At 44.7% G+C, this 18,449-nt stretch overlaps 1 protein-coding gene across 8 annotated transcripts in view; it reads right to left on the reverse strand.

Annotated features, from left to right (window-relative positions):
* dlgap4b (discs, large (Drosophila) homolog-associated protein 4b) overlaps window positions 1–18,449 on the reverse strand; it is a 153,987-nt gene that overhangs the window by 50,085 nt on the left and 85,453 nt on the right. For 5 of the 8 annotated variants that reach the window (XM_086291865.1, XM_086291862.1, XM_086291863.1 and 2 more), the window contains exon 3: window positions 9,034–9,082. The gene's annotated coding sequence lies outside the window, so the exon portion shown is untranslated. Of the gene's footprint in view, window positions 1–9,000; window positions 9,083–18,449 lie in introns of all 8 variants that reach the window. The other 3 variants (XM_086291859.1, XM_086291861.1, XM_086291858.1) reach the window with 3 other exon arrangements.

Raw genomic sequence — 18,449 nt, forward strand, 5'->3', positions numbered from 1 at the left:
TGCCAACAACAGTTATTGGTCGTGTCCAAATTCATGGGCTGCATCCTCCTGAGGCCCCATTTGTAGACCGATTACGTCACAGCGACGTGCCGAAGGCTGTCCAAATTCGTAGACTCCTCCGAATGCAGCCGAAAAATGCGTACTCCTTTTCCCCGAATTTGAAGGATGGGTCGGGTGTGTCCTTCGTGGCCTACCATATCCCAGAATTCATAGCGCGGCCCAGCCAAACTCCAGTTTCCAACAATGGCGGCCGCTACTAAGTTTTAAAATTACTCATACTAATCTTTCTGGGTCACAAAATAAACTTTTAACATATTTTCAGTAGTAGCTGTGTAAACATCAAATATCTGCTCGGTTTATCAAGTTATCGCATATTTGCAAAAGTGCTTCGACGTTTTCGGAGACGTCTGCTACCCACCAGCTCGACAGCTAGCCGGGAGCTCGAGTGTTACTGATGCGGCCGATAACGGCACAACTCCCGGCACATCATTTTCAGATCACCGCGGACTTTCGCTGCTCTGGTTAAACGTAATATATAAGTCACTTAGACAACCTAAAAATGTTATTGTTGGGCTTTTTTCAGTGTTTTGTTTGTTCGTGAGTAAATCGGTTTGGCTGAGATTAAAGTTATAAGATTAGATTAGATAAAATAAAACTTTATTAATCCCCTGGGTGGGTTCCTCCTTGGTTTTTACACAGCTGACTAAACATCAAACAGAAACTGATTAAACAGAAGTATGAGACAGTCGAGAATTTACGCCAGTGTCCTGTCATATTTTAGATAGCAAGGAGCAGACGGCTGAGTTTATTAAACTCCACCGAGATAGCGGTGACGCTAATCTGAAGGCTAGACCGTCCAATTTAACAGCCGTTTACTTCCGGCCTACCCGACCTTCTGAGGACCTGGACCACGTAGACCGCGAAGGGAGAGATTTCTGAAAAAATTCAAATGTACAGCTCTGCTGTCACTTCCAACATAAATGAAGACAGAAAACTAAACAGTACTGATGTTTATAGAGTTACTGAAGTTGGGCTAGCTGTTATTTAATGATGTGCTATGTGATCGCTAGCGACACAGCTATATTAACATAACATAAAGCTGGAGGATGAACGCTAACGTTTTTCCACTCGATAAAAGTTAATGTGAAGGTTCCCGATGGTTAGAGAAAAAAATGTAATCGCATGGCAGGATGCTGTAAACGGACCAAACTTCAGTCAGGAGAACAACTGAGTTCCTTCCAGAATACGAGGTTAGTCATTAATATACTGCAATAGCAATTCAACATTAACCCTTTAAGACCTACCATAGAACCAAGTCCTCCAGAGCTTATATTATATTTTTTCATGTTGTAGTGCCATTTTTGGGAGCATTTCAAGTTGATATACATCAATACAACTATTATAGCCCAAATTTTAATAATATGTCTGCATTAAGTGCATAGTAATTACATAAATTGCAAAAAAGTGCAATAAACTACAAAAGAATTAAAAATCGTTTTTGTTTTTTTAACATATATTTCTAGTTAGAGAAATTTAAGAGGCTTATCCCTCAAAACTGTAAATACAAAAAAGTTGCACAAAATAGTTTCCCACCACAGGAAATTTATTTTAAGTGTCTTCATAGGGCGATCGTGGCTCAAGAGTTGGGAGTTCGCCTTGTAATCAGAAGGTTGCCAGTTCGAGCCCCGGCTTGGACAGTCTCGGTCGTTGTGTCCTTGGGCAAGACACTTCACCCGTTGCCTACTGGTGGTGGTCAGAGGGCCCGGTGGCGCCAGTGTCCGGCAGCCTCGCCTCTGTCAGTGCGCCCCAGGGCGGCTGTGGCTACAATGTAGCTTACCATCACCAATGTGTGTGTGAATGGGTGGATGACTGGATATGTAAAGCGCTTTGGGGTCCTTAGGGACCAGTAAAGCGCTATATAAATACAGGCCATTTACCATTTATAGTTTTATTTTTGAAATACACCAATTTTTATATACTGCAAGAAAAACGAAAATAAATATTATAATGCAAATTTGCAAAAAAACAGCATATGCATCAAAACAAACTATTTCCAGCAGTGCAATATGAGTCCTAAGCATCCCAGAAACGACACAGAAAGTCATAAAGTCAAACATAACTTTTAAAAACACCAGTATAGGCTCATAAGGCCCTGATGGTAAAAAAAAAAAATACATTTCCGCAAAATGAGGTTTCGGGCAGGACATGGCGGACATGCGATAGTTCGTGCTTATGGACGTAGGAAGTGCTACAAACAGCTGATCGGATCGGCAAAGCGTGTTTCTGGAATATTGTGTTTTTGTTGCTGCAAGTGCTTTTTATGCAGTTTTTGCAAAGCTATATGTGGAAGGAAACCGTGACCTAGGACAAGCTGATGGCATAAGATGTAAGTACAACTCCTCCGGTTTCATATGCAAAAAAATTATTGCACTAGCTTACGTGGTTGCAGTGCTACCGGGATTTAGCAATAGTTGCGCAAAACGAAGCGTGCCCGCTCCGACCGGCTTTAAAGGGTTAATGAATGCATGGTACGGAAGTGGAGGAAGCAAGAAAAATGAGTTGAATAAAGTTTGGCTTATCTGACTGTTTTATTTCACGTAATGTGCCTTATAATTCGATGCGCCTTATAGTCTGAAAAATACGGCAAGTATTTCCATAATTTTGAAACTCACAAAAACAAAGTAATCCAAGTTCAGTGCTGCGTCTTTGTATCTACAATCCACAAAGGCTGAAAAAGTTCTATTACTCTTTTGAGTCGTTTTTAGGGTGTGATTTACAAATTAAGGCATTTTAGTCCTTTATAAGTCTTCTTAATCAACAATTTCCCGTGAGGTTTCCTTCCCTCTGTGTTTGAATATCACCACTGAGACTCATTACCCTATTAAACTGCACTAAAGCAGGTAATGTGGATCTCCGCTAATAGGATTTCTGAGTCAGAGAAGATATTGACCTTGACAAGAAGGGATGCGCATTTCTGAGCATATTCATCCTGATATATTAGACCATATACATTTAGCAAATGTTTTGTCTCAAGTGACTCTTCTGAAAATAAACAGATTTCAGAAGCAGAAGTACAGTGGGGCAAAAAAGTATTTAGTCAGCCACCGATTGTGCAAGTTCCCCCACCTAAAATGATGACAGAGGTCAGTAATTTGCACCAGAGGTACACTTCAACTGTGAGAGACAGAATGTGAAAAAAAATCCATGAATCCACATGGTAGGATTTGTAAAGAATTTATTCGTAAATCAGGGTGGAAAATAAGTATTTGGTCAATAACAAAAATACAACTCAATACTTTGTAACATAACCTTTGTTGGCAATAACAGAGGTCAAACATTTACTATAGGTCTTTACCAGGTTTGCACACACAGTAGCTGGTATTTTGGCCCATTCCTCCATGCAGATCTTCTCGAGAGCAGTGATGTTTTGGGGCTGTCGCCGAGCAACACGGACTTTCAACTCCCGCCACAGATTTTCTATGGGGTTGAGGTCTGGAGACTGGCTAGGCCACTCCAGGACTTTCAAATGCTTCTTACGGAGCCACTCCTTTGTTGCCCGGGCGGTGTGTTTTGGATCATTGTCATGTTGGAAGACCCAGCCTCGTTTCATCTTCAAAGTTCTCACTGATGGAAGGAGGTTTTGGCTCAAAATCTCACGATACATGGCCCCATTCATTCTGTCCTTAACACGGATCAGTCGTCCTGTCCCCTTGGCAGAAAAACAGCCCCATAGCATGATGTTTCCACCCCCATGCTTCACAGTAGGTATGGTGTTCTTGGGATGCAACTCAGTATTCTTCTTCCTCCAAACACGACGAGTTGAGTTTATACCAAAAAGTTCTACTTTGGTTTCATCTGACCACATGACATTCTCCCAATCCTCTGCTGTATCATCCATGTGCTCTCTGGCAAACTTCAGACGGGCCTGGACATGCACTGGCTTCAGCAGCGGAACACGTCTGGCACTGCGGGATTTGATTCCCTGCCGTTGTAGTGTGTTACTGATGGTGACCTTTGTTACTTTGGTCCCAGCTCTCTGCAGGTCATTCACCAGGTCCCCCCGTGTGGTTCTGGGATCTTTGCTCACCGTTCTCATGATCATTTTGACCCCACGGGATGAGATCTTGCGTGGAGCCCCAGATCGAGGGAGATTATCAGTGGTCTTGTATGTCTTCCATTTTCTGATGATTGCTCCCACAGTTGATTTTTTCACACCAAGCTGCTTGCCTATTGTAGATTCACTCTTCCCAGTCTGGTGCAGGTCTACAATACTTTTCCTGGTGTCCTTCGAAAGCTCTTTGGTCTTGGCCATGGCGGAGTTTGGAGTCTGACTGTTTGAGGCTGTGGACAGGTGTCTTTTATACAGATGATGAGTTCAAACAGGTGCCATTCATACAGGTAACGAGTGGGGGACAGAAAAGCTTCTTACAGAAGACGTTACAGGTCTGTGAGAGCCAGAGATTTTCCTTGTTTGAGGTGACCAAATACTTATTTTCCACCCTAATTTACGAATAAATTCTTTACAAATCCTACCATGTGAATTCATGGATTTTTTTTTCACATTCTGTCTCTCACAGTTGAAGTGTACCTCTGGTGCAAATTACTGACCTCTGTCATCATTTTAAGTGGGGGAACTTGCACAATCGGTGGCTGACTAAATACTTTTTTGCCCCACTGTACATCTCATCTCTGGGGATGAAACAGCATTTCATTTTTGCTTTTTAGGTATCTAGCAACAAAGGATAGAAAAACGGAATGGTGCATGTCACAGTTACGATGTGATTGTGTGCAGCATATTAAAAGGCAGCAGGAAATGGGATGAAATAATCTGCATTCTCTGGAAGAGATAGTTTATATCCTATGTGTAGGACAGTAAGAGCCCTTTAATGCTAAAAATGATTTCCACGCTTGCTTCTTACTGTCTGCACACATAAGAGGCTTTTTAATAGCAAAGGATGAGCTCTTCATATTGGAAGTGCATAGAGAGACAAAACAGGAGTGGGAAAGTGAAGAGACAAAAGAAGTTTTACACTGGGATTGGGTAAAATTGCCACAGTCTTCCTGTTCTTGTGTGCAGACAACTAGGGCAGAGTAATGCATCAATCATGACTGTGCACTGCAGCCCCGCTCTCAACCCTACCTTCTCAGAGCGTGCTCAGTTTTGATCACAATGTTTCAGTACTGCAGTTGCACCCCTTTTCCTCCTTTCTTCACAAAGCCGTCATTGTTCATATTATTTCTTGTCAAATGCTGCTTGAATTGAAAAAAAGATTTGTGTGGTTAATTTTTTATCAGTGCACTTTTGGTACACATGTACGATACAAAAGCCTGTGTCGAATGCAAACTTTGGATCCAATTTCAACACCTCTAGCATGGCCTATTGTTAGTGTGATGTCTGCTATACCCTCTCATCCTCAACCCCAGGGAGACTCCCATCAGGGGTGTTATGGAATGGATTGAGAGAAGACCTGTGATTGGAGTTTCCTGTTATCTCCTTACCACAGCAACACAGCTGGCAGGACCACTGTTTCTGCAGGAAAGTGGCTGTATGTGTGAACATGTGTGCCGATGTGTTGGCCTGAAGAAGTGTCTGTTCATTTGCCTGTGAGTATAAATGTCAAGGGCCATATCTGCATACTAATGCATTTCTCTGTGTGTATGTGTGACGTGATATAAGAAAACATAAAGACTGCATCGTCTTTGTGTATGTTTTTAGGGGTATATACACTGAGTATATAAGAGCTAGTCAGCTTTTGGATATATGCTGTGTCCTAATCCTTCATTTAAATATGGACACAGTGTAAAACTTCCATTAAAATGTGACATTGCAGACACAATGCTAAATATTACAACTGCGGTTTCTCTATTTTCACGGTTTAACATTATTACATTACACAGTTATGCCAGATTTGTACTAAAAGTTGATATCTGTGGTCATTTTTGTCTCTATACTTACCCACTATATATATATATATATATATATATATATATATATATATATATATATATATATATATATATATATATATATATAAGGAAATAAACTGGTAGAAAAATAGGGCAAGCTGTTTCCCAGAGAATCAACAAGCTTAAATAGGCAGATAATTTAATTTATTTAACCAAAAATAAGAATGAGAAAAACCCTTCAAATTATAGACATTTCTAGAATAATGAGAAATGTTCCTTAGGATGAATTTCTTAGTTGATTAAATGTGGCAAAAACCCAAATAAACTGACTTATGTAAGAAGAGGAAAGCACGCAAGAAACAATCAGGATGTAATGGACAAGGTCAAAAATACAGTTTGAATCTAATTAAAATCATCTAATTTTAAACGCCATCAATATTTCAAACACTGTGCAACACACATAATATTGAATTTACACAATGTTTGGTGAGTGTGGCTAACCTTCTCTGCAGTTTTACATCAACTAACATGTTTGCAATGAATGTGACCCTAATAAATGAATGAATGAATGCCCAACTGTGCTGTTTTTATGAGACGTCTAAAATGTAACTCACTTTTCCACCTTGCTGGTTTACAACATCCTGGCACGGACACATGAGAGGCTGCTGACTTGCAATCCTAGTGAGAAAATATTATTATCCACCTTTGAGGGCTTCAGTTCTACAGAGTGTTTTATGGGTTCAACATAGTTCTCTGTTGGCACTGTTGGCACTTGATCAATAAAGTATTCTGATTCTGATTCTGATTCTGATCGGCAGACAGCAGGGAACGCCTGTTGCCAGAAAGAGGAAGTATCGAAAGGATGTGGTGCTGATCCTCCAGCCAACTCCACAGAGGAGCAAAGTTACAAAATACAAAGAGCTGAAGTGAAACCAAGTGTTAAAAACAATGAAAAATGTCCACTGTAGCTACTGTCTGTGCTTTTTTTATTTTTATAATCACTGATTTTTGTTATTGTTTGTTCTTCTATTACTGTCACTCTCTTTCCTGTTTCAGCCCACTTGTCAATCAATCGACATCTGACCCACACAGAGTTGAGCTAGGCGGTGTTGGCTTTCTGAAGCTCTGCATGGGAATGTTTGCATGGGTTGAAAGCCATCTCTGTAGGGTCCATAAGCAGTTACCTATTAAAACAGACACAACTGTCTGTTTTAATGATTGATGCTAATGCTAGCCACCCTGGCTTGGTAGGGAAAGATTTGTGTTCCCAGATTAGCTGTGAGTGGCTGCTGGCAGGTACATGGCTAAAGCCCCAACCACATAGGGCTAGAGATCAGTTAGAGACATACTGGTAAATACCGGTTGCTAGGAAAAATGTGTATTCCCTGATAGACTTTGATGGGTAACTGGAGGTTGCTGGAAATCGCTAGGTGAAATTGGTCAAAAATTGGTCATCTTTGAGATGGTGCTCCACTGAAAACTTCCTTGTGATTTCTTTGGTTGTTGCAGATTGCTGATGTTGCCCATAGAAGATGCTGATTTGTCTGCAAAACACTTGCCAGCTACTCACTAAATTGTAGTGAAACTGTGATGGGTATAGGACAAATAAGTAAAAAGTGGATCTTTTTGAAATTTGTTGGTTTCAGTGTAAGGCACAGCTTTTATTTTGAAGGAGAGTGCTCTCTGTTTCATTATAGCTTGGTGTTTAATTAGCAAATGTTTGCACATAAGCCAACATCTTTCATGTAAACAAAGGGAGACCTTGGCAATCCGCTAGCCCCTAAAGTAATCACAAAGAAGTTTTTGGTGTAGAATTCTCTCTGCTACCCATTTCACTCAGCGACAGCCAGCAGCCTCCAACAACTCCTCGCCAACCATTCAGGAAATACACAGGAGGTCGTCGAACAGTCTCTAGGGCCTAAGCTTATTACTCACGGTCTTCAGTAGTTGAATTTCTAGCCGCGGTTACAGTAAATGTGCCCCCAAAAAGCTGAATATTTACCACCATTAACACAAAGTCATTGACTAGCATATAAAGCATTTAGCTACTAATGACTTAGCTTTTCCCTCCAGAGTTAGCGAAGAAACAAAGCGTAAATGCTGAAAGCTGATTTTATAATTGCCTAGTAAACAAAATGCAAATGATGTGTCTGCTAATTCTCATAGTTTATAAGTGGGAAACATACTATATGATCGCCATTAAATAATACCAGATAGTCAACAGATTTTTGAACTGCCCCAAGCTGTCCACACAAAATAAATCATTACAATGTTTACAGGACAATATGACACAAACGCAATGCTTTTGCAGTGTCTTTGTTATCTAGTCTTGAGTCAAACCTTGAAACAAAAGACCACACTGGGTGCCACTCCTGTCAGCTAAGAACAGAAAACAGGCTGCATTTCACACCGGGTCATAATATGATACAAATGGGACGTTTTTGCAGTGCTTTTGTTGTGTGGGCCTCAGCTTGCTACAGCATGCTTTTAGAAGTGAATGCACTATGAAAGACCGCAGCATAGACTTCACCCTAAAATCCCATGTGTACAGCTGCGGTGCTTCTCTGAAAGTTACAGCTTCTTATCTTTTTCTGTAAGCAGCACTGAGCGACTATACTGCCTCAAGAACTGCTTCAAAGCGACAACAGCAGTTTCCAGGTATACAGAGTGCCAGTCTTGCAGGGCTTTAAATGGAAGCACCGAATCTCCTGGAAAACCCACTGTAAAGTCTCAAATCCTCATCCATTATTGATAGAGCCTTAAGCCTTCCATGCACTTGGGATGACAAACTAAAACCAAAGGCGGCGAGTCCGTAGCACCATACAGAGGGAAAGGGTATTGTTTGAAATTTGAATTTCAATCGTTTCTCCTGAGGAGTGTCATCCTTTGATGTCCCACCAGAATGTCTGCAAGGGATAGCAATTAGCTGCTAATAAATTAGTGTATGTCAGCGGCAAACTCTGTCCCTGATGGGTAGTGAGGTGAAGTGAGGGATAGGTTTGGGGTACAAGGTTATCACTCTGTGCATGCACGAGTGTTTGTGTACTCAATTATAACTTTCAGTCAGTTTAATTAATTTAAAAGCAACATTACCAGCGAAGCGCTGAGGTCAGCCAAGGGACTTACATTGGCAGCTCATTTCTCAGAAGCCTCGATCTGAGTTGGTGGAGCTCTTCTGGAAGATATACAAAGAAAAAGTGTTTCAACATTTCTGTCTGTTATGAACTCATATAATCATGTCATGCTTTCCTTGTTAAGTGACAAGAAAACCTAAGCTGTTTTGCGAAAGACACCTACACACACACACACGCACACACACGCACACACACACACACACACACACACACACACACACACACACACACACACACACACACACACACACACACACACACATTATACCCACGGGGAGCACACAGAGCTGAGGATAAGGCTTTGCCATGCAGCATTGCAAATCAGGACAAAATATACTGATTGTGAACCAGTGCCTGAGGGCAACTTGTATGCAGGCTCAGGCCAGCAAAGTAGCAAGCAGCTCCACCTTTTTGTCTCTGCTTTACGCCCGAGTGTCCTACTTTCGCTCTCTTTTGCCTCTCCCACACCTTGGAGGATATTACAAAGGCACAGAGTTGCTTTAGGACATTTCAATCATGGCAATCTCCCACTCATTCATATTCCTGTTGGTTTTATAACACCTGCAGTGTTACAGAAACTATGACAGCGTGGGATCACAAATTTTTTGACCCCAGGCCTTTCAAAGCAGTCCGTCCACTCACTGTTTTGTCCTATGTGGACTCTGTGATATAATAGACTCCACACAGAGGAGTATGATCAGTGCTTGGACAAAAAAAGTCTCTCTGTCGACAGCTTTCTTTTTAATTTCATGTTGCCTTAGTTAGGAAAAGAAGAGAAGGAGTTCAGGCTTCTCACCGGAAAGTACAAAAGGTCCACACTTTGACAAGTGCCATCAAAAATCCTGGGAGAACCACCCTCGAAGGTCAGGCATCAAACGGCATCCCAGAACTCTTATTTTGCATTATGGATTGAGCTTCTCCTCAGGACTTCAGTGAAAAGAAGGCTTTGTTCATCAATGCCACAAGGACTAAAATATACAGTTGGTAGAAGGGCACAACCTTGGTGTTAGTATTCAGTGTGCAGAATGTGTCATGCCAAGGCTTCATCCTGAAGTATGACAACTTTCGAAAATATTCTCTTTGATGTTTTTACGCATTCATGTGGGAAGCAAACAAAGAGTGTGGATGCCACACAAACAACACAAACATACAATGCAAACGAAGATACAGAACCCGCCCATAAGATCTTTCGTGCAGGTTTAAAGACAACAGCAAAGTTTAGACATAAATATATATAAATGAGCTGTCAGTCAGAACTGTCATGGTCCTGCGACCATGACTCAGTGACTTTATGTTTATGTTCTTTATTGTTATTACTTTCATTATTATTCATGGCTGTTTTGGGATGGTTTGTGTTTGGGATTTTAGACACTGGGTTCTGGGTTTGTGCTCCCTCTGTTGGTCCCTGGTGTTAGTGTTCCCCTGTCTCGTCAGGTTAATCAGGTCCAGCTGTTTCCCCCACCTGTGTGTGATTTCCCAGTGTCTCTTTGTGTACTTATAGTGTGTGATTTCCTCTGCTCCTCGTCGCGTCGTCTGTGTTCATACCCTGTGAAATCCCCTGCGTGCTCTCCCTGCTGTTCTCCCTTCATGTTCAGGTTTGCCACTCCTTTGTGTAGTTTCACCCAGTTTAGTTCATCCTTAGTTCTGTTTTGCCATCTCCACTTTATGTTTGATATTGTCAATAAATCGCCTTCACATCTGAGTAAGTGCTGCATTTGAGTCCTCCTTTCCACTCTTCACACGGCCGCTGCCCCGGACCGTGACAGTACGACGCGACCACAACATGGACCCAGCAGCGCTTAACCCGTCCAAGGAGCTACGGGAGAATCTAATCGATGCCACACAGGTGCTTATTGACCTGTGGCTGGAAAACCCGGGCGGGGAGTCCCAGCGCGCTATAGAGGCTGGGACTCCCCAGGCTGTTGTTTTTTAAACACTCCCAGGTCCTCTGGCAAAGGCGGAGGCCTCGCCTGTGTTTTTAAATCTGTTTATGACTGCCATCAGATTTCTTTTTCCTCTTTTTCCAGCTTTGAACTACAGCTTTTTAAACTAAACTCATCCACTCCGTTACTGATTGCAGTGGTATATCGTCCTCCCAAATTTAACAAGGACTTTATCAGTGAGTTTGGGGAATTCCTTTCAGGGCTTTCAGTAGATTTCGATCATTTTCTTATTGTTGGTGACCTGAATATTCATGTGTGCTGTCCATCTAAACCCCTGGTTAGAGACTTTGTTTCACTGTTGGATTCCTTCAACCTTACTCAGTGTGTGTCTGGCTCCACACATGAGAAGGGTCACACTTTGGACCTTGTCATGTCTCACGGCTTGGGTATCCACATCTCTGAAATTTGTGAGAGTGCGTGTATCTCCGATCATTTTCCTGTTCTATTTTCTGCCACTGCACATTGTTCTGATGCTGCAGTTAAACCTCCTTCACGCCGTCACCGGATCATCAATACCCATGTACCATCTCAGTTTTCTGCTGCTTTTAGCAACTCTGAGCTCTCCACGGTGGACTGGATTGATTCCTTGTGTGCAGAAGATTTAACTGCTCTTTTCAACTCAACATGTACTTCTATTTTGGACCTCATCGCTCCCCTAAAAACACTCCGTCCCAAAGCTCACGCTGAACCCTGGATTACAGACTCTGTTCGTGCTCTCAGGCGCACCTGTAGGTGTGCTGAGAGAAAATGGAAAAAGGACAAGCTGCACATTTCTTTTAATATCCTCAGAGACTCTCTTTCAACCTATCAGAAAGCCGTTAAAGAGGCCAAGTCCTCCTACATATCAAACCTGGTTAGCAGTAGTGTCCATAAACCTCAGACTCTGTTTCGTGTTTTAAATTCCATTGTAAATCCTTACACATCCACCAGCCTCACACCTTCTGCCACCCTCTGTAATGACTTTCTAAAGTTCTTTGTAAACAAGATTTCCTCCCTGCAGTCTGTCATTCCATCTTCACCTTCCAATCCCTGTGTTTTGTCTTTGTGCCATTCTGCCTTTAATCAGTTCGAACCAATCTCTCTCTCTCAGCTGCATGAAATAGTCTGCAAGGTTAAGACTACCAACTGTTCCACCGATGCTATCCCCTCTCGGCTTCTGAAGCAGGTTCTGGACTCAGTCGGACCTTTCCTTCTGGTCCTGATCAATGCCTGCCTCAGTTCTGGATGTTTTCCAACACCCTTCAAGCACGCTGTTGTTCAACCTCTCCTTAAAAAGCCTAATCTAGATCCATCCCTACTCTCTAACTATAGGCCCATTTCCAACCTCCCTTTTCTGTCTAAAGTACTGGAACGAGCCGCCCTCACGCAGCTCCAGCTATTTCTTGACAATAACAATCTCTATGAGAAGTTCCAGTCTGGTTTTAGAGCTCGGCATAGCACAGAAACCGCCCTTCTGAGAGTTTTTAATGATTTGCTTTTAACTGTTGACTCTGGTTGTGCTGCTGTCTTAGTAACCCTGGACCTGACAGCAGCCTTCGACACTGTTGATCACAACATACTGCTATCCCGCCTTCAACATTGTGTCGGTTTAAAGGGCACTGTCTTAAAGTTTTTCCAGTCCTATTTGAATAATAGGAGTTTTTCTGTTCACCTTGGTGAACTGTCATCTCCCAGAGCTCCTTTAACCTGTGGCGTACCTCAGGGGTCCATACTAGGCCCCCTGTTGTTTATTCTGTACTTGCTCCCTCTGGGCAATGTGCTCCGTAAACATAATGTGTCCTTCCACATCTTTGCCGATGATATTCAGATCTACCTCCCTCTGAGGTTGAACTGCAATGTTTCTTTGCAGCCGCTACTCTCCTGCTTGTCTGACATTAAGACTTGGATGACTCTTAACTTCTTACACCTTAATGAAAGCAAAACTGAAGTCATTGTGTTTGGGCTTCCTAAAGATCCCAACTTCTCTCTTGACTTTTTGGGACCCCTAACCTCCGATTGCACTTCTTCCATTAAGAGTCTTGGTGTTATTTTTGACAATGCTTTTAAACTTGATAAACAAATTAGCTCTGTAGTTAAGGGATCTTTTTATCATTTGCGGATTTTAGCCAAAGTCAAGTCTTACCTTTGCAGGAACGATCTAGAAAGAGTGGTCCATGCTTTTATTACTTCACGGCTAGACTACTGCAATTCCCTCTATGCTGGCCTAGATCGTTCCTGTCTACATCGCCTTCAACTGGTGCAGAACGCTGCCGCTCGCCTGTTGACCGGTTCAAAAAAAGAGACCACATCACTCCGGTTCTCTGCTCTCTCCACTGGCTCCCAGTTGCCTTTAGGATTGATTTTAAAATCTTATTGCTGGCTTTTAAGGTTTTAAATGGCACTGCACCTTCTTACCTGTCAGAACTCCTTAGTACTTATCGCCCCAGGAGATCTTTGAGGTCAGCCGACCTGATGCTTTTAGATGTTCCCAGGTATAAATTAAAGACAAAGGGAGAGAGGGCGTTTGCTGTGGCTGCACCCAGACTGTGGAACAGTTTACCTCCTCACGTCAGACTCTCCAAAAGCCTAGAAACTTTTAAAACCGCTCTTAAAACTCACCTCTTTTCATTGGCTTTTAGAAAGGTTTAATTTATTTGTTTTATATATTTTTATTTTATTTTTATCAGCGAGGTGTTATTACGAAATTGTGTTCTATTGTATTTTTATCTGTATTTACTGTACAGCACTTTGGTCAGCCTTGGTTGTTTTTAAATGTGCTCTATAAATAAACTTGACTTGACTTGACTTGACTATAGAGAGGCGGCTACAGCGTCTGGTGACCGGTCTCCCATGGCTTCTAGACTCGTTATGTCCGTGGGAGCGGAAGTTTCTCCTTTTGGACCTCGGACTACACCCCCCGTCTGCATTCACTTTCGAGCAGCCCGATGCGGTGAGTCAGCGGGATGCATTGCTTTCCCCAGTTTCCGGGACTTTGTTTTCTGGGGCTATTCAGAGCGGGATGGGAGACTGTATGGATCGCTTACCTACCTTTGTGGTAACGGATCCTTCCCAAGTGGGCGTGTACAAACCCGCTGCAAAACTGACAGACTGTGTCTCTGCCGCTCCTTCTGAGCCAGGACTTTATTGCCATTCTCCGGCTCAGTTCTGTGTCCAGCCACAAGCTTCCCAGTCTGTAGCTCAACCATTAGCCTCCCTTAAGCCACAATTTTCACACTGTTTTTCCACCGCTGTTTCTGAGCAGGGAGACAAACTGTTTCACTACGGATCTGTTCCTCAAAAGCTGGCTACATTAGAGACTATTGCTCACTCCGGGGCTTCCCCAGAGGCTGGGTTTCTGCCCTCAGCTTACTCTGGACCCCTGGAGGCCACGATGCCAGCTGTGAACTGCACCGGGCTGTCACTGCCTGAGCAGGGTCAGTGCTCTGCGCAGCTGCAGCCCTCCTTATGTGTGCCGGAGGCCCGCGTGCCTACTGGTTTTGTTTCATGTGTGCCGGAGGCCCACGTGCCTACTGGTTTTGTTTCATATGTGCCAGAGGCCCACGTGCCTACTGGTTTTGTTTCATATGTGCCAGAGGCCCACGTGCCTACTGGTTTTGTTTCATGTGTGCCGGGGGCCCCGGTGCCCACTGGTTCTGCGGCTGTTTTCGCTGGGGGGCCCGAGGAGCCTGTCCAGCCTCCTGTTTCGCCTGCTGGGGGGCCCGAGGAGCCCGTCCAGCCGTCCAGCCTCCTGTTTCGCCTGCTGGGGGGCCCGAGGAGCCCGTCCAGCCTCCTGTTTCGCCTGCTGGGGGGCCCGAGGAGCCTGTCCAGCCTCCTGCTTCTCCACCTGTGGCTGCTTCTCCACCTGTGGCTGCTTCTCCACCTGTGACTGCAGCGCCGCCTCCTGCAGTACCACCACCGGCAGTGCTACCGCCTGCTACGGCCACACCTCAGCCTGAGGACGCATCCTCACCTGGCCCGGCTTCATCCTCGCCTGGTCCAGCTGCAGCTTCATCCTCGCCTGGTCCAGCTTCAGTTTCATCCTCGCCTGGCCCGGCTTCATCCTCGCCTGGCCCGGCTTCATCCTCGCCTGGCCCGGCCTCATCCATGCCTGGCCCGGTTTCATCCACGCCTGGTCCGGCTTCATCCACGCCTGGTCCGGCTTCATCCTCAGCTTCATCCTCGCCTGATTCTGGTCCAGCTTCATCCTCACCTGGCCCAGCTTCAGCTACAGCTTCGCCCGGCCCAGCTTCAGCTACAGCTTCATCCTCGCCCGGTCCGGCTTCAGCCTCGTCTGGTCCAGCCTTCGTGTCTGCATCTTCGTCTGGTCCAGCTTCAGTCTCGCCCGGTCCTGGTCCGGCTTCGTCCCTGCCTGGTCCGGCTTCATCCTCGTCTGGTCCAGCCTTTGTGCCCGCATCCTCGTCTGGTCCAGCCTTCGTGCCCGCATCCTCGGCCACAGCATCCTCATCTTCACCCGCAGCGCCTGGTCCAGCCTCCGCTTCAGCGTCCTCTTCAGCTTCGCCTGGTCCAGCCTCAGCTTCAGCGTCCTCATCAGCCTCGCCTGGTCCAGCCTCCGTGTCTGCATCCTCGTCTGGTCCAGCCTCCGTGTCTGCATCATCATCTCCGCCTGCTGCGGTCCCGGCTTCCGTGCCCTCAGCCTCGCCTGGCCCAGCCTCGTTTGGGTCTGGAGCTAAACGGCCGTTTTCTGGACCGCTGGCTAGGCTACTGGCCGGGCGCCGTCACCTGAGCGGCCGCCGTTGCCTTCCGCACGGCCGGCCCCCGGACCGCCATTGCCTGAGCGGCCGCCGTTACCTTCCGCACGGCCGGCCCCCGGACCGCCATTGCCTGAGCGGCCGCCGTTGCCTTCCGCACGGCCGGCCCCCGGACCCTCTTCGCCTGAGCGGCCGCCGTTGCCTTCCGCACGGCCGGCCTCCTGAACCTTTTGTGCGCCTCCACGGCCTTCTTAGTGGCCGGCCTCCTGAACTGTCCCATCCTGGCCTCCTGTGTTATCGGGCCCCTGGCCGGCCACCTGAACTGTGTTTTGGACTCTGCTCCCCTGTGAGTTTTTTTTTTGTGAACATTTGTTTGGGACTCTGGGGCCTCCGTCTTTGGTCTTGGCCCGGTCCCTCCGTCCTGGGCCCCCTGCCGCCCGCCCGGATCTGGTGGTGTGTTTCTGTGGCTGTCGGGGGCCAGCCCTTGAGGGGGGGGGGTACTGTCATGGTCCTGCGACCATGACTCAGTGACTTTATGTTTATGTTCTTTATTGTTATTACTTTCATTATTATTCATGGCTGTTTTGGGATGGTTTGTGTTTGGGATTTTAGACACTGGGTTCTGGGTTTGTGCTCCCTCTGTTGGTCCCTGGTGTTAGTGTTCCCCTGTCTCGTCAGGTTAATCAGGTCCAGCTGTTTCCCCCACCTGTGTGTGATTTCCCAGTGTCTCTTTGTGTACTTATAGTGTGTGATTTCCTCTGCTCCTCGTCGCGTCGTCTGTGTTCATACCCTGTGAAATCCCCTGCGTGCTCTCCCTGCTGTTCTCCCTTCATGTTCAGGTTTGCCACTCCTTTGTGTAGTTTCACCCAGTTTAGTTCATCCTTAGTTCTGTTTTGCCATCTCCACTTTATGTTTGATATTGTCAATAAATCGCCTTCACATCTGAGTAAGTGCTGCATTTGAGTCCTCCTTTCCACTCTTCACACGGCCGCTGCCCCGGACCGTGACAAGAACTGATGAGAGTAGGTTATGTTTAAAATAGATGAGGGTAATTAAAATTCAAAATATCCTGTTTGAGCAATTTTAAATCTGGTCACCCGGATCCAGGGTTAATCTCATGAAAACGCCATAACCGCATTAACGCCGCAAATCTCCGTTAGCGAGTTGACAAGCCGTGCGTGGGGCTGCACGACGTCAATGCATTAGTGCGGTTAGCCCGTTAACGCGTTAGCGCCGTCCAGCCCCATGCACGGGGCGATCCGCGTCAACTCGATAACGGAGATTTGCGGCGTTAATGCGGTTATGGCGTTAACGTCATTTTAACGAAATTAAAGCTGACAGCAGTAGTAATAAATTTCTGGCAACTTATACTATGTGGGTAAGTTTTAGAGAGAAATGCATGCCACATCTGCATTTCTATCAGTGCGACAACAGTCCTGTGAGGGAACAGTAGTTATTTTAAATTAAAACATTGACCAGTGACTTTAATATTCAGAATTGAGGCGGTCTAATATTATAACTCTGTTGATCAAAAGAGTTATGTTTTCTCAGCCACGATGCCTTTTTGCACACGTAAACTGTAATTCTTTCAGACATTTGAATGCACGGAACCGTGAACTAACTGAGCTGGTTTCCTTCCTGTAACCTCAAAGTGTTACATATTTCTATGGGCAAAACAATGTTAGTGGTGACCCCTGACAACCTCAACATCTTGTCATACCCCTAAGTATCAGAAAAATAGTAGAACCTATTAAAGCACTGTCAAAATGGCAAAGTTATTTCTGAGCAGATTATCAAACTAATGGATGAGTTTAAAGTTGCTTGACAGCATGGGAGTGTCCCTGTTGTTGGCATCAGTGACATGATACAGCAGGCTTCAGCCACATTCAGAGGTGGACCCTTATAGAAAATGCCATGTTCCTAAACCACAACTCAGAAACGGCTATAGACACAGCATTGGGCCTTGAACATCCACAATCATTGTGAAATATGTAGGAGAAAAACACACACACACACACACACACACAGGTTAGCTTTGATTTTCGGGACAGAATCAACAAACACAAAACTCAAAAGTGCTGTGACCTTTTCTGATAAAATGTCAAGAAAAATTGCAAAGATGCAAACACACATACACACACACACACCTCTTAACAGTGTTAAAGGTCATCTCGTATTGGCTGTAAAGTGTTATTCAAAAGAATCTAAATGGCAAGAACAAGAACATAACCAAACCCGGCCCCTAACAAGAACAATCACCAGTATGGATCGCAGTTATTTTGACACAGAGTAAAAAATGTACCTACAGCTAATGTTTATGGTAAAGCTGATTCTTCTTCATGTTTCCCATGTGCAGTCACATGCACCTTAAGGATTTCTTCAACTCACTGAGAGAACAGACACATCTACACAACTTTAAAACCATTCACAGAGCACAGATGACCTTGAATGGAAGACAAATGAACTTTATGGAGTTTTATGCATTGAATTGTGAATGGGATTCATGCCAAACCACTCTTGCCTTGCTTCACTGCCCACTGCAAATTTGAAGGATTAATGTCAAAATGCACTTCACAGCACCAGGTTTGTTGCGGGCCAGAGTGAGATAAATTAGAAATGAGATTAGAAAACCGATTGAGGCGTCAGACTGGAGGGATCTGCTGATTAGGCTCTTCATTTATGGAATGCATTATAAATATCTGCTTTGGGAAATCTCTCCAGTGGGTGGAATGCATTGAACTGAACGTATGCAGAGGAATTTGTGATTATTAACCCTT

Source organism: Aulonocara sp. 'chitande type north' Nkhata Bay, linkage group LG5 (assembly GCF_057382095.1).
Source record: "Aulonocara sp. 'chitande type north' Nkhata Bay isolate Kocher_YH1m ecotype deep benthic linkage group LG5, A_spYH_male_GT1.1, whole genome shotgun sequence".
Taxonomy (NCBI): Eukaryota; Metazoa; Chordata; class Actinopteri; order Cichliformes; family Cichlidae; genus Aulonocara; species Aulonocara sp. 'chitande type north' Nkhata Bay.